The sequence below is a fragment of the Pinus tabuliformis genome, chromosome J, assembly GCF_031772625.1.
Source record: "Pinus tabuliformis cultivar Carrire ecotype Pingquan chromosome J, CPIR1, whole genome shotgun sequence".
Lineage (NCBI taxonomy): Eukaryota > Viridiplantae > Streptophyta > Pinopsida > Pinales > Pinaceae > Pinus > Pinus tabuliformis.
The window spans coordinates 1,006,697,721-1,006,720,206 of NC_142295.1; positions in this window are offsets into that span (position 1 = coordinate 1,006,697,721).

Below are 22,486 nucleotides of genomic sequence, written 5' to 3' on the forward strand. Positions count from 1 at the left end.
AATTATTTTTCCCTCCAATCCTCTTGTTGTTTTATTTTTTCTATGTGGTCATAGTTTTAATTATGGCAATATTTGTATTCTTGGATTTTGGAAATTCCTAGATACAATCATGCCACGACTAGCTATCCTCCTCCTAAAGGGTGTTAATGTGACAAGATGCATGAGACAAGGAAGGATATGAGACACCAAGCAATCAATTATAACGCTTGCATAAGGCCACGGTCTATATTAGTACTGAGATGAAATTCCAAATGAAGAATAAGGAAGAGTTGGAAGGGTAAAGAATTCAAGGACCCTAGTTATTTAATGGAAGGTTTTGTAGTCAAGGTTGCCTTTTACTTTTCCTATAAAAAATCATATATATATATATATATATAGATATATTTCAAATGTAAGGAATATGAATTGTTTTATATAATAGTCCCTTTCCAAAAGTATTATTTTTATTTTGTATACTAGCCTAAATTTTTAGGCTAAAAAGTGCAACCTTAAACTATATAAAAGTGGATCCAAAATTCTTATAAATTGGAGATTAAAGTGTGCACAAGTTTGGGGTTGGATCGTCGCTCATTGGAATTAGCCTGAAGAATCAAAGGTTTTCCAACATGTTAAAGGAATAGAAAGTTACGGGATGAGGAACTGTCAGAAAGCAGGATGGCTAAACAACCCGTCTCCAAATCAACAACCACAATTCCTTTTGACAAGTCCCCTCCACCTTTCACAAACCATTATGAAGACCGTTCGGAAGTGGTTAATGGTTTTAGTGAAAACCACACATCGAAAATTGGTGAAAACTCATGTACCCATCAAGATAGTCAGGCAAGTGCGTGACCCTTATATGTCATCAATTCACCTCACCCTCCATGTCATCTATGGTACATCCATGTCATCCTTGCATACCCCTTATGTCATCAATATTTTTAGTTTTTCTTACTAAGTACAAAATAGATAAAAGGTGGTCTTGCTTGTTATTTTCTTTGTCATACAATTGCAGAGTTACGGTGACCAACATCTAAAGTGTACATTGTTGATTCAAAATTAGAATTTGGCTCTTCATTTTCTATGATTACTGGGTAACTCATAATTCTACATTTCTTCCTTGTCCTTTGTTTCAAATTGTAAACCTGCAAAAAACCACTAAATTAACTAAAAAAATTGTAATCTCTATTTTCTCTATTCATATACTGCTTATGGATAAAGAAGTTGAAGTATGCAATTCTCATTGCTCCTTGAACCTTTTGGAGATTCAACAGGGCATTATTGATCGTCCCAATGACTGAGATAATATTTTTGAGACATATAGCCCAACCTTTATGATGTAATTGTACCACATACCTATAATTTCCCTAATTTTTTCAATTGGTTAGTGTCTTCCCTTATCCCAGAGAGGAATTTTGTTATGACTTCTTTAGGGGAAAATATTTTTGGGGTGAATTCAAAGCTAATAACTTTTTTTTTTTAGTTTTCCTACAATCCGGAATCCCAATATCTTTTGAAATGAATCCTTACTCCTCACTTATAGACATATTTCTAAAGAGAATAAGGAAGGTCTATTCAAACTCATTATATAACCAAATTCCCACTTTCCACCACCTGTAGTGAATTATCCAACAACCTTATTTTCTGAAGCGACACATCATGTCTTAGTTATAATTTTTTCTCATTTTTGGAGGAGATAATATTGTGATATTACGTGAAGAAGCCCTTGTGTTTTTGATTTTGATGCTGGAATCATATATTATTTTGGATATCCTTTCTTACCTAGCCAATTCTATCATATTTCAATTTTAGAATTATCATATTTATGGTTATTTTAGATATCCCTCCATCCTGGTATATATGTTCTTATATGTGCATGCTAATAAGTTTTGACATATGGGTCTGAATATGTAGGATTCAAAGAATCAAATGAAATTCGTGATTGAATGGACTAGTGTTGTTAGGAAGAAGGAAACTAGTGAGGTGTTTTATTATTACTTGTCATTATTCATGGCCATTGTATATATTATTTTGAAAAATAAAAATCCTCTAAGGATTTTTCCTAAAGAAAATGAGTTGTTGTAGCTTAGGAAGGACACCAGAGTGGGGGACTGATATATTTTTTAAGATTACACTGAGATAAGATTGTTTGGGGCTAAAGTGCCACCATATCATTTGCCAATATTTTTTCCTATGAGGATATTTTCTCTTGAATTTATAAGGCATAACCTAAATGTTGACCAAGTTAATTTTGTTTTTGCATCCAAAGGGGGTATTTTTAAGTTAGAAAGAATTGTTGGGCCATTTATCATGAATAGTAGACAATCCCTCTTGAAAGTTTAATAAATGATGAAAGATTGTGAGAGATTTTTCAGCGAAGATCACAGAAGCCTGAACTCTATAAATGATGAAAGAGTTTGGCTTTGATCAAGGAGAGAAGTGGAAATATGGCCCTCATCATAAAATTTCAAATAAAAGAGGGAAAATCAATTATTCACTTTATGTTCATGAAATTAGGCAAGAACTTGAGAAAAGGGAAAATCAAGAAACATGGCCAGGCAACAAAATACAACAAAGAATAGATTCTCAAACCCGTGTAGTGAGGGAGAAGAGCTTGAAGAAAAATATAGCTAAAAAATTGATGTTGAGATAGAAGACTCACAATTTCAAAAGAGAGGAAAGATTCAAAAAAAGAAAAGAAGCATAAGTACAAGTTAAATTAACAGAGGGACCCTTAAATCAACCAGGTTTTCAAATGCAGTTGGGAAACCCATAGTTCTCTACCTCCTCCTCAATTTCCACTGATTTGGAAACATTCTCAATCGAAGAAAATACCTCCACCAGATAAGAGTCACATAGGAATTATCAACAGTTGAAGAAAAAAGAAATAAGGTGACAAGCAACATGGAAACACAACTAGAAACAAAAGAAACTCTAACTTATCAAAAAATAATACTCTATGATATGGATTTAGAAATGAACCAATTAACATTTTTGTCATGCATTGAGTTGTTCAGTCTCTTCCTTCAAGACCCGATTTGAAAACATTAGATCAATCCATAACTGTAGTTGAAATCCCACTACAAGAGAAGATTAACTTGTAGAGAAAGGGAAATTATCTATAGTGACCTAAGTAAAATATATTTGATAGTATGTAAAACAAAAAAGGTTTTGGAGAAAGTTTCAAATTAGCTCAATCAAGAATAGGCAAATTCTAGAGCACTACATTTTCAAAAATGAGGACTATAAGAAGCTAATTGTTAAATGGGAATAGATATAAAAAAAAGGGAATATATCAAAACCCCATTATAAAACACATAATTTGAGATGCATTCATTAAGGAACAAGTTGAAAATTTTTGGGGATTGAGCATGCTCGAACAGTTGAACTAGCTCAGGTTGAGAAAGAGAAGTAACTTCTAATGAGAGAGTTAGTTGACAAAAACAAATATAATTTTCATTTTGAAGGAACAAGTGCAGGACTTACAACAATCAATCAATAGCCCTTGTTTTATCTATTGTGGTTCCAAGTGAGTCAAATGAGCACTTAAAGAAGATTACAAAAGTTATCGAAAAACTCAAAATTTTAAAGGTTGAACTAAAGAAAATTTAGGAAAACCTAACTCAAATAAAAAAACATCTTGAGATAAATGAGGGGTAGCTAAATACATCAAAAGAAAACAATGATTAGTTGACCACTAAGAACATTGCAACACAAGATGAGATCAAGAGGTTAAAAACCAAATTGAAGGGATATATCTCTCTAATTGAAGCTAGACAAATTGTTTGGGGTGATATCATCTAGGAGGTATGTTATATATGGGAGTATATTAATATAATTTATCAAAAAAATATTATGATGAATGGGTCTGAATTAAGCATTCATGCATGCAAGAAAACTATACAGAAAGTAGTGAAAGCTAAAAAGATGATCAATTATTTAAATGGAAAATATTCAATTGAGTTAAGGGAATTATATATTGCAGACAGGGCTAGAGTAATTATTGAAATCAATAAAATGAAAGAGAGAAACCTACTTCATATTCAGTCTAGAACATATTAAAGGAGGTTCATAAGTAAGTATCTTCTTTTTATTCCAAATTTCACTAGAGGACTAGAAATGGTCTACCCAGTTGTTGGGACCAACAAAGGCATCTTCTTTTTTTGGAACTATATGAAAAGGTACCAGTGGCTATTAAAATCAGAGCATATACAACACATGAAAAGACTTCCATTCTAAATGGAAGAATTGGAGTGAATTATTTGTAGAGCTACTTCCAACTTATTTAGCCGTTGAAGAAATTATTTGCTGCAAAATCTAATTATACAAAGATTTCAAATTTGAAAGTTGCATTTCAAAAAATTATCTAATGTAAGCTTCCAGAGGAAGCACTTTGGAATAAGTGTGAAAGGTTGATCACTGCTATTGAAGTCGAAGTTAAAATTGAAGAACCAAGAACCAATCATCAAATTCAATGTTCCACTAGTCATCAGACTTCTCAAAAATAAGAAAATTTCATTTTGCAATGTTCTGAAAGACTTTTTAGTAACAAATAGTTAAATATTTATAGATATTTTGATAGTTTCCTTTGTAACCAATTTTGATGTAATATTTAAAAGACATGAGAACCACTGGAAAAAGGGTTCGAAGATTTTCCATTTTGAGTACCTGTGTAATAATTTTGGCTTCCTTGGAGATAATAATAAAACTCATTAGGTTAATTCCAATATGTATTGTTACATTGCAGTATGTGTTGTTTCTCTTATGTGTTTTCATATTCATTTTCCTTCTTTGAAGCATGTATATGATCATAGAAAATTTATTTGAACAAGTTACATATTTATTTTATGTATCTTTAATAGTTACAGTGAATACATGTAATTTCTATTGAAAGACATCTTAATAGGATCTCGACTTCTTTTGTACTTTCGTTCCTAGTCTAAATCATTCATACTTTCATCTTAGAATTTTAAATTTGGATTCTATTAAATTACCCAAGTTATAAACAAAAGCCTCTTATCAGTTCTGCTTTCCAACAAAATAATTAAAGTCTTGCTAATATAAGGCTAATATGGGCATAAAGATTCATCTCCAAGATTATGTTCTATTACACAAGGGAATATATCACCTTTGGGCACATTTTAATAAATTTTAACAATCGTTTAAAAGTTTTGAAATAGTTTTGTGGATGTCCTAGGCACTTCCCATTTAGCTAGGAACTTTCTTTAGGGTGACAACACAAGGTATGCTAGGAAATGTTACCCACCAAAAGTGGGTGACCCCATTGTAGATTTTTTCTCCCATATTTGTCTTCAGCCATTAGTTATCAACCCTTGATAGCCACTATTGTAGCTGATGTATTGTGTTGCTTCATCTCCACTCTCTGAGCTAGTCATATGTCCCCTAAGCCATTTGTCGAGAGCATGTGTTTGAAGGTGGAAATCCAATCCTGAAGATATGATTTTCATTGTGCAATTGAGTGCTTATGCTTGTTTCTCCTTGTGCACTTTGGGCATAGATTATTGGAAAAATTGGAAGAAGGAATGTCTTTGACTTTAGTCTTGTTCCCTCGCCTTAACTAGGGGGTTAATCCTCAATCCTAGTCTTGTGGGATCTCCCCTAATGGATGATATATTCAATAAGGGCACTGCTTGGAAAACCCAAATTTCGGTAGCACTGTCCTGAGACTCCTCCCATCACTAAATGTCCATAAAGAGTAGGGGGCTTTTACTAGATGGGTCATTTTCCCATTGTTGTCACTTAGTATGGTAGTTGTCCTTTAGGTTTCCCTTCATTATGGCCCTTCTAGATTGTGTGGTAACATAAAAAATTCCATTGATATGATGGGAGACATTCCAATGATATATTACCCTAGGAGGATTCCATTTATCCTGTCATGTTCCAAACAATTTTACAATTATAATGTACAACATTTTTCATTGGCTAAATATGGAAAAAGAGGGTATGTCACCTCTACTCATGGGGGATTCACTCAGTGAACCTCTGACATATCACGTGTGTTCGTGGCATATTAACAAATACCCTTAATTTGACTACATATTGAAAAAACCCTCTAAAAGTCACATTATTTAACCCCCTACCAATATAAATCCAATATATCCTCCCAATTTAAAAAAACCCTACTTTCACTAGATATCATGGGTATCCATTTTTTCATTAACATTTTTTACACCCCTTTATATTTTTTCCTTTACTTTGAGCTCCATTTTTTATATTTTCCAATATAAAAACCCTTTACCCCCTATATATCCCCCAATATATTATGTCATCTTTTCCTCAATATATATTCCCTAATATGAACCCATGTGGTATGATATTTCTCCCCCAGTGAAGTCCCTGTGCCTCTACCTATGTTGTAAGAAATGAAAATTGACATATAAATAGAATAATATCCAAATAACTTATTTAAATCCAACTACTGATACCTTGTTCTCCATCTAGATAAGAAAGTCGGTCCACCTTTTGTTTCATGGCATGTCCTTTTTCGCACTTGTTGGATGATGGCCATATTTGTCCTCTTGTCAAAACATGACACATGGACTAGTTAAACTAATTGAAATGAAATCATTTGATTTTTTCTTGGAAATAAAAAAAATATATCATTTCGCATATTAAATATACTTACAAAGTTACAAATCAAGGCATGTAGACCTTTTTGGCCACTACGAGGTATGGCACTTCATTTTTTAAGCCTAGCCTTGGAGGCCTTGTCCTAAAACATATACTAATTGAATTTAACTGCACAAATAAAATATAAAAATCAATCAAGAAATTTGATATAATATTATGAGAAAATTTAAATACATGGGTACTCTCCTCACCTAACTCCCTCCATTCGTCCGATTTGTCATACCTTTTTATAAGTTCTTTCCATACTTTTTTTCTTACATCAACTGGCCTTATTTTGATCCTTTTCTCAGGTGAGAGTTTTTGTATCTTCTTTGTTTGATTAAATCTAAATCTCTTGCAATTATGATACATTTGTAGTTTACATTTTTTTATAGACCAACCTATGTGAAATTAAGTCTCCGTGTAGTGAATTATTTCTTTTTCTAGGCGCAATGTTAGCTTTGAGAATGGTAAATGGAGATGATATTTGAACCGTTGAAGCCATGATTCCTTCAACCTATTTAAAAAAACTTTCCCAACATCTTATCTGCAAATTTTGTGTGAAACCACGTAGTATTCTATTCTTGTATCATAGTTACCAATGCAAGATTCATAATGTGGCATGGTGGAAGAAGAGATTTAACATAGTTACCGATAAAACGAGAATTATTACCTCAAAACAGGTACTCGAGCCTAAAAATCCCAAAAAAACATGAAAAAAAAAAAAACAAACAAACAAAAGTAAAAAGTCTTGATTTTGCATCATCATTTTCTTTTTTAGATTAAATTTTCAATCAGTTTTAAACATAATAGTAAAAAACAATAAAATCCATTTTGTTTGGTGCAAAAAACACATTGAAATAAAAAAGTGTTGATGCTAGAATAACGTCTTCTTTTTAAGGGTACATTTTCAACATTTTTAATAATGACGTTAAAAAGAAAATATCATCAATCTGAAAAACTTTAAATTTCCAACGATTTTCATGCATGATATTAACGATAAAATATCACGCCTTTGAAAAGCCTTAAAATTCCAATGATTTTTAAGGATGGCATTAAATTTAAAATATCACTTCTTTGAAAAACCTTAAAATTCCAACAATTTTCAAGCATGGTGCTGAGAAAAAATATTTATAATTGTTTTCAACCATAACATTAAAGATAAAATATCACGACTTAGAAAAAGATTAAAATCTTGACAATTTTTCAACCATGGAATTAAACCAAAGATTATGACTTCAAAGAAATCTTAAAATTTCAAAATATTTCAAACATCACATTATGGAAAATTTGTATGACTAAAAAAACTTAAAAAATAAACACCTAAATGAAAGAGTTATTTTACCAAGATTAATTTCTTTTAAAATGCTAAATGTATAGTGATTTTAAAATCTTAGCCTAAGATAGCTTGATACATGGCAAAAAAAAAAAAAAATTAAAAATCAACTATCAAATTGACATGTAGTGTAGGTGAACTCAACCCATTGTAAGGAAAACTTAATGACCAACCATGAAATTAACACATTGTGGGGCAAGCTCGATTCATTATAACAAAAAAATTAAAATCAACTCTCAAATTGCACATAATGGGATCGGGTTGCTAGACAATCATCGACACAGACCATCCATATATATATATGAAAACAAAAATTCAAATATTGAAAAATAAAAATAATAAATAATAACAAACAATAAAAAATAAACATGACAAAAAAAATCAAATATAAAAAATATACAGTAATTACATACAAAAAAAAATATATAAAATGTAAAAAAAATTAACCATACCATGTAAAATTAAAAAGAAAAAAGAAAAAATAGAGTAAAATGAAATAAAAATGAAATAAAAAATCAAAAATTAAAAATTAAAAGTTAAAAAATAAATTACAAAAACAAAATACAACATTAAGAAAAATTAAAAACTTATAAAAAAAAAATCCCTGGCCAACTTGAGGTCCAACCAGAGGGGTGACAAGGGGATGATTCATGACAAAAAAATAAATTAAATTTCATAATATATATATATATATATATATATATATATATATATATATATATATATATATATATATATATATATATATGAAGATCTCATTTGAGAAGATCAAGCAAAATTGAGAAAGGAGGTTCGAAAGGTAAAGGAAGCTAGGAAGGAAGGAAAATGGGCAATAATCAGAAATAGAAAAGCCATTATTCAAGATAGAAACCAAAAAGATAATAATAAATAGCAATTCAACATGCTCCAGATTCTTTCTTGGAACTGTCGAGGCTTTCCATGGAACAAAGGCCCCAAGCTAAGTTGGATCTTGAATGATGTTGATATTATTTTTCTTGTTGAAACTTGGGAGCACGAAGAATCTAAGGTCCCTAACATAGATGGCTTTACATTATGGTCTACCTAGAATAAACGATCCTCTCATAGAGGCATTGGGGGTATAGCTTGTTACATTAAGAAGAACATCTCTCCCCATGCTAGGATTTATAAAAACGACCCTTACAACCAATATAGTTGGATAGAAATTACTGACATTTATGATAAAAAGAGCTACATAGCAATCTGTTATTCCCCCCCCATCAATTCTAACTTCTATAAGAAAAAGAATCTAGATAAAATAGTCCTTACAATGGTTTAGAGAATGATATTTCTAGCCTAAGGAATGAAGACAATATCCTTTTAATGGGTGACTTTAATGCTCAAACTTCAAGCAACCAAGCTATTCTTCTAAGCAATCATTCCAACCCTAATCCTGTTTGGTTAGACGAAGACCTTCCTCTGGCTAGCCGGTACAAAAGGAGCTCTGAAGACCTTGGGGAGAATTTGTTTGGGTCGAAGCTAGTCAAGCTCTGTAGTGCTTAGGATCTCATAATTTGCAATGGTATAAAGAAGTGGCCCAATTCTAGCCAGATGACCTGCATCCATGGGCTTGGTAGCAGTGTGGTAGACTATGTTATCTCCGATCTCCCTCTATACAATGAAATAACAAATTTTGGCATGTTAAACGACCACGAGCCTGACTTTGATCATAGGTCTTTAATTATAACTCTCAATTTTGTCATGCATAGAGATCCCATAGAAGATAATCCTTATAGCCAAAAGAAGTTAATCTTTGATAGAAATAAAAAAGATCTCTTTCTAAATGAATTAAAAACTAATTTGCTTCCTTTATCTAGTATAGACAACATAGAAGATCTCTATCATAATTTTACTACAACCCTCTCATATTCTATTAACAAGTTCTCAATTGAACTTTGAAGTAATAAAATAAATAGCAAAACCAACCCATGGTATGACAAAGATTGTAAAAGTGAGAGGAGAGAAATCAAGGAAGTTGTTGATGAATCTCTTAAAATTGGAAAGATAAAAATATACAGAGCCCTAACTAAAAGGAAAAAAAGGCAATATATTTGTGAAAGACAAGAGAATATCTTACACCTCTCTAAGGTAGTTCTTAAGAAATTCTGGAGGCAAATTCTAACTAGGAAAACTCAATATAATAATAAAATTGCTTTACACAACTAGAATTCCTATCTTAAAATGCTTTATGAATCTCCAAATGTCATGGATAACTTTGAAACCCTGCTCACAACGAAAAAAGTTTTCTCATTAGAAGACATTGATTTTTGGGTTAATCTCTTGGCTAATGGGAAAGCTAAGGACATTCAAGGTTACCAGGTGGAAATCTTAAAATTTGGAGGTCCTGTCCTCATCCCCCACATTCACAAGCTTTTCAATCAAGCGGTCAAGCAAGGGTTCCCTAAACCATGGACTCAAAGCCTCATTATCCCTATTTTTAAAAATGGGGATACAAATAACCCCTCTAATTATTGGAGAACTATGATCAGCCCTCTCCTAGCCAAGTTATATGGTATTATTTTGGAAAGGAAGTTAAGCATATGGCTTGAAAGTGAAGGTAAGCGGGCTAAAGGCCAAGCAGGTTTTAGAAAGCAGCATTCAACAACAGACCTCCTCGTTACACTCAGGATCATTTTGGAGGAATTCTGCAATGATAAATCCAATCTCTTTTGTTGCTTTGTGGACTTTAGAAAGGCTTTCGATACAGTTCCTAGAAACAACCTTTGGAACATATTAGAAGAGCTAAAGGTTCCTTTTGAGTTGAGAGTTGCCGCTATAAGGTTATATGAGAATGTAATTGCCAAGTTAAAGAGCAATGAGGGGTGGTCGAAAGATATTAAGTGTAATATCAGAGTTAAACAAGGTTTCCCCCTCTCCCCTACCCTATTTGGCATTTACATCGACAAGCTACAAAGTTGTTTAGAGGAAGCAGGATGTGCTGGCACAATCTTAGCTGGGATAGTCATCATTCTTCTTCTCTACGCTAACGATATTTTTCTTCTCACAAGGTGCCCATCTAATCTTGATAAGAAACTTATACTTCTTAATGATTTTTCTCTACCATGGGTATGATTGAACACTAACAAAAAAAAGGTTATGATTATAAAATCCAAGAAGGACACTTACACTAATCTTATGTATGACAATAGTAACTTGGAGGAAGTGTCTTCCTACAAGTACCTAGGAATTGATATTCATCACAAGCTCAACTAGAACTATAGAATTGAGAAAAGGATTAATGGGGGATGGAAAGTTTATTTTGGTCTTGAAAATAATTGTAAAATGGAAAACCTCAAATGTGGGACAGAAAGAAGTTCCTCTTTGAAACTTTAGTCACTCTAGTTATCTTAAATGGATGTGAGGTTTGGGTTTGTAGCATCTCTAGAGAATCAAAGATTGAGCAAATCCAGAAGTGTTTTATAACATATAACCTCAAAATTAAAAGAAACACACCCTACCCTATTCTCCTTATAGAAGTGGGTCTTTCCCCTATTGAGATCCTAGCTATGACTAGGCTTCTATTCTACAAGCACAAACTCAATAACATAGGATACCATAGACTTCCTAAGCTAGCTTTAAATTCCAGCCAAAAACACCTAAGGCTCAAATGAGGTTGGTATAAAGACACGAGGACCTCATTAAACCTTTGGAAGATCGACGAGAATGTTGCATTGCAAAACATTAATAACATTAAAAATATTGTTCCTTCTAAGTTCAAAGAAAAAAAAATGGTGTGAGAAACATTTAGCAGCTAAAAGAAAATTAAGATATTATAAGGAGGTCATCAACCCCACCCTAGAAGATCAAAAGTATCTCTCTATTTTAACTAGCTCAAAGAATAAAATTAATATAGCCAATATTAGAACAAACTCTCATGAGCTCCATAGTGAAACGGGTCGTTGGGTAGTCCCTAAAACACCATGGATGGAAAGGTTCTGCCATCTTTGTGAGAATGCAAACATCGAGGATGAAAATCACTTCCTCTTAGAGTGCCCTGTGTACAACCACATTAGATCTCAGTTTCAAAATCTTTGTTGAGATACTGACCTTCCTAGCCTTTTACATTGTCAAAATTACAGTGAGCTCGGGAGGCTTCTCTCCAAGCTTTTTGAGCATAGGAATAAAATCTTAAATCAAGCTAAATAATTTTCTTATTTAGGTCTAATAGACCAAAGTTTGGTATCAGTGGACGTTAACCATCATCATCATCATCATCATAAAAAAGAACCATAAAAATGTAAAAAAAAAAATAAATCAGAATTAACTTGTAAAAATGAAAATTTTAAATAAAAAATAAATAAAAATTAAAAGAAGAAACCATTTTTTAAGTTTAAAAAATAAATAAATTAAAAACATCATTTAAATAAAATTTAAATAATTACCAAAAAAAAAAAATAGAAACAATTAAATTAGACACCATAAATTGTAGAGTAGTTGATACTAATAGATCTCAACCCTGATTATATTAAACATGCTACAAATGATAAAATAATGGATACATAGATTAATAATGGTCACCAAAAGTGGATCCAATTGTATTGGTTTGTCAAAGAAAACCAGCTATTGCATGTAGGCAAGTGGCTCACCAGCAACCAAGTTCAATTGATGTTTCCATATATAATGGAGGCACTAACAAAATGGAGACCATTTCTTCCTAATAGGGATGATTGATATAGGTGGATATTAATGGCCACCCACCTATTCTAGTATCTCACCACACACATTTCCTATTTTGGCATCTTTATGTTTTTGGTTGTTTTTAGGTCCTGAACTTCTAGAGCCATTTTGAGGCCTTAAATGACATTATTTTTGGAAACAAGTTAATGACAATTTGAGATAGTCAATTTTTTTTCTCCTTGGATGGTTATTTCTAATGGTCTATCATGTACTTGAGACAAATATTAATTGCCAAAATTATAACCATAAGAAGTTGGCATTCCAACTTACCCCATTACAGCCCATAAGCCTTTCGCACTTCATCTCATAAGGTTATGGTTTTAGATCTTTAGGGTTTCTCATTATTTCTTCATGATTAAAAGTCCTCTAAGACTCTTTTTTACATTGTGTAGGAAGGCGTGTAGCTGTCACATCTCCTCTTAGAGAAAATCTATCATCATTCGAGCTAGACAGATTTTACTCTGCTTGTATAAAGTTCACCATTTTCCATTTGTTAATTGAAGTAAAATTTCATTGTATCTCTATGTTTTTGCCTTCAATTTGTATTTCATTTCATTCCCTCCATAAATTCATATCATCTCCTCCTATAAATACCTCCTATCATATTGTTCTCATGAAATTGTCCTTCTGGATGGGCTCTCCCCTTGTGGTAGTTCCTTCAAACTCATATTGATTTATTTCCTTTCTTCAGTTGGATATATGAGCATCTTTTTTATTCCTGGTTGCTTCTTGAGTGCTACATGAGTTTCTGAAATGAATGCAATGATGTTATTCCTTTCCTTAATTGGTGCCCTCATTTTTAAATTATTTAATTCGTTTAATAAGCCTCTTGATTTTTTCTCCATCTGATGTCCTTAAGCTTGATTCACCAACATAACCCAAACTTGTTTTAATGAGGAAAGATATTTTCTTGTAGAGAATTGTGTCCAAATTTTAATTCCTTTGGCCAACCTCAAATTCATTTTTTCCTCCTCTAATTGCTTCTTCGTCTTCAGGTTTTCCACATCCCTAAATCATTCCTTTGAGGAAAGATATTTTTTTAGAGAAGTAACATCATAATCCTTGGTCTCGAAGAATTCCTGTTGCTCTTTTATTTCATTCATCAGATGATTGTTGAATTTTTCTAGCTCCTCTCTTAAAGAAATACTCTCATCTTCCAAAACCTCACAATGATATTGTTTTTCCTTCAACTTACTCTGCCACACTTCTCCCATTCTTTTGTTTCTTTTAGATGGGAGTCTAGAATTACTTTTTGTGGACCTGATTTTCATATCTCTTCAATAGATCCTTCTTCTCTATGTTTAGAACTGAGTCACCTTATTTCTTCTAGACCAATAGTGAGCTCACTTTGGACATATTTTTGTGACAATACCTTTCCCAACACCATACTTACCTATTCAATATTTTCCAAATATATTTTCTTGTTTTGTAGCCCACCCATCAACATATCTTCAATTTTTCTTAAGTATTTCAATTGAAGATTCATATCGGTGATTCATTCCTCTTCATATTTTTTGTCTATCTTATTCAAAGAACTGACAAGCTCACATCCAAAATAAATTTCTTCTTCAACTTCTTCTTGTGAGAAATTAAGCTCAATTAGATAAGGAATATAATCTTCATAGTTATCGATTGGATATGGACATCTCACAGTATACTGACCTTCATTCCACAATTGAAATAGTGTGGACTACCCGATTTGTATTTATGACTGTTTTCTACATCCATGAACATGAATAAAACATCTTCTTTGGCATCTCTTTGTACATCCACTACATCGAATATATCGCTTAAATAATCACAACCCATGATATCAATTGTCTTCTTCTTACTGTTCCCTTTTTTGGCCATAGCTCCTTGGATCTACCTTCCAATTGTTAGATTGCACATGAAGGAACCTTTGTATGATATCAATCATTTGAATTATGATTATATTAAGACTAGGGTGAATCATTGTAGTGGCCAATTTAGCCAATGTAACCAATTTCACAATTTAGTATAACTAAAATCATAACAATGCATTAATAAAATAATTCATCACATCAATACACATGAACACCAAATATACATGGAAAAACTTTGTGGAGAAAACAATAAATCTTCTTATCTTCTTCGATCTTTGATTATATACATATTCAAGAACCAACCTACCGGAGGCATCAACCACCAAAAATATGAAAACAACAACTTGCTTTAGGCTTGAACCTAATATAGGCATTAACCTTATGTACGCACCAACTTTATTAAGGAAACCACCTTCAAAATCTGCAACCATCAACTTACTAAAGGCTCCAACATGATGGAGGCACCAACCTCTGTAATCGATTTGTAGTTAATAATTTTATGTAGGCTCCAACCCAATGAGGCACCAACTTCTGATGGAGGAGCCAACCTCTGATGGAGGCACCCACCTCCTTCAGCAACACATAGTGGACCACTTTTCACAATCATTGAAACTAGATCCAAAACCTCAAGATAGAATGAAATACCCTTACAAATATGACAATATCAATGCCACCTCAAGCTATTCTTCAATCATAAATTAGTAACATCTTCTTCATTTCTTATTTTTATCACCAAGACTAAACATTTTCATAATCCCTAAACTATTCTAACAACAACAAAATAAATATAGTCTCTTTTCCTCAAAGACATATCTTCATGAATTTTCAGTTCCCTCTTTTAGATCATAAAAACATTCTTTCCATTTCCCCTTTTAAAAAATCAATTTGGGCCTAAAAGTGACCCACAAAACATTCTAAAAATAAATAGTTTGACAAAATAATCTTAATGGATTGACAGAATGTACCTTTTTGATTTGTAGTCAATATAATGCACTTCGTGATATGCACCCCACATAATGTATCCCACAAGCTTTACAAAGTGCACTTCTCTATGTTCTAGTTCTAAACGCAATTTATTTTTTAACCTCAGCCAATCCAACCAGACTCAAACCTATGACCACGATAAAGGAAAACATGCCCGACACAAACTTGGGTATGTGTTATGTTCATATAGCTTGGTCCTTTGAAATATATATATATATATATATATAGATATATATATATATATATATATATATATATATATATATATATATATATATATATATATATGATATCTATATATATATATATATATATATATATATATAGATATATATATATATATACCACAAACCATGAAACATGCCCCAAGCTTGATGATGTAAAAAAAAACTACCACATGACTTTCTAACAATGAAGTTGCACATATATTTGTTGCAATACAAGTGCAAAATACATACATTGAGACGCATGGACATATGGTCTATATAAATGTTTTGAAATAAAAAATTTGTTGGATCGACAATGATTTTTTAGCCACCCTGTTCTAGGAGAGTTGACCCATATGACAACAACCATGACAATTTCATGACCAAGAGAAGCCATGGGGACTTCAGGGATATAATTTTTTTTTTAGTGTGACCACACAATGTGACCAAGATCTTAGCTATCCATGAGAAACCAGATGCTGATGTAGGCACGATGTCATCATGTCCATGTGGCACTCTTTCGGTGGCCACATCACCCAAAATTGGCCTTGTTGGCTACTAAAAAATGTTTATTTTTACATGCCACATATTCATTTAACCAAGGTGCCACATGTCATGGTTTTTCCATGTTAACTACCCTTGCTTACACCCTATCAATTAGGTTTGCGTACACCATATAAAATTTATATCATATAGAGACCTCCATGTTATATAGGTATTAAATTAGATATATCACATAGGAAATACATCATACCCACTACATCACGAAGGTATTACATCAAACACGTCACACGGGTGTTATGTCAGACATGCCACAAAGAATAAGGTATTAGTGTACCAAGATATGTTACCTATTTATTTTTCTAGTATTCAATGTGCGATGGGGTCACACCCCTCTTTTATCCCATGTGGAACCATAACACAACCCAAAAAAACTACCAATTAAATATCATGCAACTTCAGACATCTAGCATCATTGATCACCCAAACTAGGCACTATTTGCCTAATCCACATGCAAAGATGTGCATTAGTTAATGAATTTGGGGTTTGACCTCTTTTTCTTCATTCTGAACATGCTTGAATTCAAATCAATGTTTTTCCTTATTCAGTTGGAGTTTGATCAAGCACTATATATCAATGGAAAGAACTCAAAGAGCGTTATTCAACCAAACCATTTGCAAACTTGTTTGACTGACATAACTGTAACAAATGCTCAATAATATTTGGGATATAATAACTCCTTTGACATCACTGATGTGACAAAAGAAGCTCAATGATCTCCAAGGTATCATACCTCCATTCACATCAGTGACATGATATTGGTTGTCATCAATGAAAATACATTGTCTGTCAAGAGCAATTTTAGAAGATGTCAATTTTCATAGTCATAACATTTTTAATTAGTTTTATATAAAAACATATAAAACTATAAAAAATTGGAGATTAGTACTTTAAAACTCTCCACCTGTAACCACTATAGCTCAAACATGGTTTTTATGCACATATTATAGAATATGATTGTGAAATGATAACCATGGTAGGATTCTAAGAGTAAAAATAGGAAAAACTAAAGGAAAAAAATTACAAGATAACTTATTTTGGAAAATAAACATCCCCCCATTCTCAAGATGTTGCTTGCCCTCATGCACAAGAAAAAATGTAAAATTCTATAGCTTCTTCCCTATCAAAATATGGTCTCATTAGCTTGGATAAGGAAATACAAGTTACTTCCTTGAGGTCCCTTCTTCTTCATAGGCCTAGAGCATCTTGGCTTTCATCTGTCAATATTGGACCTACTTCACAATCCATACTGATTCGTAGACGAAAGGATGCTACTTGGGATCCTCTGATCCAGTGCCATGAAAGATCAAAATTCACATGGTAGAATGAACATTTTTCATGATGTACTTTGTAGTTCTGCTTTGTGATACTTCTAGCTGATTCAATGCTACCTTTGATATTGTTTGACAACTTCCAATTTCTTGACAACTTTTTCTATTCTCCTCACTAACTAAAACTAATTGCAACAACATACTAGGTGTTCTTACTTATTGGCTCGGCGATGGGCATATGGTTGTGGGTTCAATGTATGGTGTGACCTAAGCACAATCATTAGGATACATTGGTTCTTCTCATTCTAATATGAGTTGAGAGTTTCCTTTCTTGTCCTTTCCTTTTTCACTATGTAGTCTCTTGTTATCCTGTAGGTGAGACATCCATTGAGCAAGTGATGGACGCTTATCTCTTCTTCTCAATATCCACAATGAGGCTACATTCTTGTTTCTTCTCTGACCTTTCTTGTTGCCTCTCTATCCATTACAGGTTTTGAGATTGACCTCTCTCTAACCTAACTAAGACGTCGAAATATCACTCCACTATATAGCACTCTACTTACTTCTTCCGTTGAAGTCTCCTCCTATGTTGATGGATGTGCTCTTACCCTTTGTGCATCTTTTGCACTTCTATTTCTCTGATGTCTGGACATCCTCAGTCCATCCATTCCTTTTCTTTACAATATCCCTCACCTTTATTCCATTGGGCCATCTACGAGTCAACCCCCAAATATCGCCATTGCACACAAAGAAATTCTTCCACTCATGGTAATAGATTCTAGCTAAATTACTCATTTTTTAGATAATAGCATATTCACTGGGGCAAATAATGTTCTTAAGAATTTTTCCCATGGTCCTTTAAAAAAGTCCTTTTTGGTCACATTATATGATTGAGTGCCTTCTATTGTAAATTAAACATTCTAATCCCCCATATATTATTCATCCAAAACTCTATTGTGTGTGAAACCTTATTTCTTATTGAGTTTACTCTTAAGTTAGATGAGAATTCCTATCATGCAGTACCACAAGGTGCCAATTTCTGATGTCCTCTTATAGCCTATTCAACCACTTCTCTTAAACAATTGGAAATTAAACAAAGAAAATTTCATGAAAATATGTGAAAATGTATCCTTGAAATCATTCTTCATGACTGGTTTGTTGTCCTCTGGTTTTTTCCACCACAAACTCACATTCCCTCATTTGTAACCATTGTTGTGTTTCCTCCATAGTCAACCTCCACATCACCTTCATTCAGAGATATCGGTCTTGACAATGGAATCATTTGTTGGCGTGTAGAGGGAATACATGGGTTTAGAGTGAAATAGTCAACAAAACCCCTTAGACATCCACCACTTTGGCGTCATTCGTGAGCTCGTGAGGTCTCACGCAAGACATTTATGATGGACTACAGGAACCTGAATAGTTCTACATTGATGAAGAAGATGTAGATCCTACACTTGCAATTAGCCCTTATCTAATATCTTAGTTAGTCAAAGCAAAAGAAAATAGGTATACCCCTATTCTATGCATTAATTCCATTGCAGTCAATAAAACTATAAAATAAAATCACAAGCAACTCAATGCATTATTAACAAACACAAAAATTAACCCAAAACAATTGTTTTATTATTACTATAAAGTCTACATTGCATTTTAACTATCATGACTCACCATCCTAATAAATCAATTGTTATAATGTGAAACCCTTGCAGAACATCAAATTACATCATAAAACCATACAAGTACCTATGTCTAAGCACATGTTTAAATGAGCATATCTTTTACATCACAACTTTATCTATTTATAGAATTACATTTGAGCACAAAGGAAACAAAAAACCTATCTTTATGTTGGGCGATAACTATTACCATGGGTAAAAACCCACAACCTAAGCCTAATGACTTTCCCTCTTTCTCATATTCCTACTCATTGACCCTTAGCTGACTTTCCTACGTAGTGCGGCTTTGTACAACTCCCAAATTTCTCTTTGAAGACATTCCTCCAACATTTTCCTTCCATTTTCTTTTTAATTTCCCGTGTCCCCTTTCAAATTTTTGCAGTGATGAAGGCAGGGTCCCAAGCACGGCATTGATGCAACCTACCTAGCAAGTTATCATGTCCTCTTGCTTTCATAGTTCTCTCATGCAACCCCCTTCACATCTATTTCCTAGTCTTTATGACGTCTTGTTACCATTGGTAACCATGACTCATCAACGAGTTTGTTGTCAGTATAGATGTAGCTCCAAGGGACACTTACAAGTAGAGCCTTCATCCCGTAGCATCCAAGTTGGCATGCTTTCAGAAATTCAAGACAAAATCCATCTTATGGAGGAAAATTTTTTTCATGAAACACAGGTCACAATAGATTTAGAAGTAATGGCTAGCATATCTTCTTTCATACTAGACTGCAATTCACAAGGCCACCAACATTGTTATCTACATATTATTGATTTGTACTGGAATTTTAAGGTGTTGCTTGGGAAAGTTATGGTGAATAGGAGATGTAGGTCAATCTCATTCACACACTCGATGAGACTAAAGTTCCTATGCTTGACGTGGAAGGGCAACTTGTCAAGATCGAGATGGAATCATCGCCTAGCTCTTTAATTCGACTGCCATGCAAGGTTGATGAATATTCCATCAGCCTTGATATTTATGTTGCATCTTATCATTTCATTTCTTGCTTGCTCCTTTGAGATGTTATATGTTTTTCTTAGAGTTTCTATTTACTTTCTCTTTTTTTTGGCTCAGATTATGTAATTCCCAAAGGCTGCAATTCCTAAAGACTGCCCGTTTTGTTTCTGGTTTGTGGTTTCCCCATGGTGGGGCAGCATTTGGTATTTATAATTTGGTATTCTCAAGTCTTGGATAGTTAACTAAAAGTGATTTTGTTAATTTTTGACTCCATACTTTATTCTCTTTGGTTTGGTTTCCAAAGTGACAAGTAGAAAATATTAATACTAACCTATCCTACGTAAATGTTTGATATCTGAATATAAAACTTGCTTTCCAAGCGGATAGGGAAAAAATAATATTCATGACATATAAAATTTAAATATTTGATATACCAACTTTAAAAAAACACATAATAACATTCAGAAGAAAATTAATATTCCAATTATAATAATGAAAAAATATATTTTTAACTAATATTTATCTTTGATTTTGTGTATAAAACAAAATACTGTAAAACTACTTTACTCACAAACAATAAAAAAAATTAAATTATATATTTTGAAATAAAACTTATAAAAAGATTAAATTATACATTTGAAAAATGTAGGGCTATTTTTAAGAAAATGTAGCTTTTGTAGTATAAACTTCCAGTGATCTTGTTTTCGTAAAAGTTCATTGCCTAGAATATAAGTAAAAATGTATTCATTTAAGAAGTGAGATTGTTGTGGTAGCCACAAGAACGTGTAGGGTAAGAGAAAATGGTGTCATATTTGTGACACAACAATTGAGAGTCCTCTCGGCCAGAAACTACGAATATATACAGATCATATTCCAAGTAAATGCAACAAAACACAATTCCCCACATTACAATGATTTCATAGGAACTCTAAACTAAAACTGGTCCAAATTTCATTAATGAATTAATCTTTCCAACGCTATTAATTACTAAGCCATAAAATAAGGGATGGTCACTATTGAGTTCTGCTCAAATTGTCAACTACACATAAGGTAGGGTTTTCCTTTTTAAGGCATGTAGAGATAAATTACTTGATTTTTATTGGTTACTATCATTTGGGAGATTAGTTTGGAGTTCATTCAACATCGCCACTAAAATTATATGAGAAAAATCATAAACTTCAATTTAAAATCACATGGGAATGAACCATATCCAAGTTCTTCAATTTACATTATTCACATGGGAATGTGCCACCATGTTTGTGGTCTTTGGTAAAATAGGGTTACACTGGTGTGACTAATGAAGACACATTGTAAACGGTCAGGGTTAAGAATTCTTATCCTGGGCCAAAAGGAGTCTACAAACTCCACTTTGTGCTGTAAAAACATGTGCAAAAAGGATAAGCTAACACACTCTACACATGGCATCACAGTTTGAAAAACCATTCGATTCCATAATTTTTGCATATTCTGAAGTGGTATTTTGCGCATTTAATTCATCTTCAGCGGGATTTTGAATTTCTAATACCATGAGAAAGGAGGAATGCCTAAGAAATAATCCTTCTTTCTGTTTCTTTTGGGTATCCCTTATAAAGGATGGGCATTTAGATAGACGACATGATCTAATATAAAGTCATAATAAATCCCATAATGAAAGCTTGGTCATAGACATGGCTCATTATCAGATTGAACACATCTCCTCCCAAGCTTATATCTGATCTTACCTGCTTTGGATTCACGTGCAAAACAATAAATATTTTCAGAACTTGGCATGACTGTAGTCCAATGAATTACTCTAAGAATACATATTGAATGTAACAAGACTTAGAGGACTGTACGAACCTCTGCGACAACTGTTATGAAACCAGCTCAAGAAAAGATAGGAAAGATAGATCAACGCCTTAGAATTCAGCCTCTTCGAGGGGGCAACCTCCTTTACATTACATAAATGAACAATTCTTGGATGATACAAATGACAAAACCTCCTTTCTATATATAGGAGTCTAAGGAGTCACAATATAATCCAGCCGACCTAACAATAATAATATAAAGCCACAAAATAACAATAGAGGGATTCTATGGGGCACAGAAATAACAATATGGGGGTAATAGGGGCACAACAATATAAATAAGGGGTATAACTACAATAGTAATGGGGTAATCACTAGTATTATAGGGACCCAACATGCCCCTCTCCTTCAAAAAAGTGTTGTCCTCAACGCTTGAGTAGTTCTGGATACTTCTGCATAAAATTCTCATCCTCCCATGTGGAATCTTCAGCGGATAAGTTCTTCCACTTGATAAGATACTCTGAAATTGATCGATTTCGTAGCTGTCGAGTTCTTGT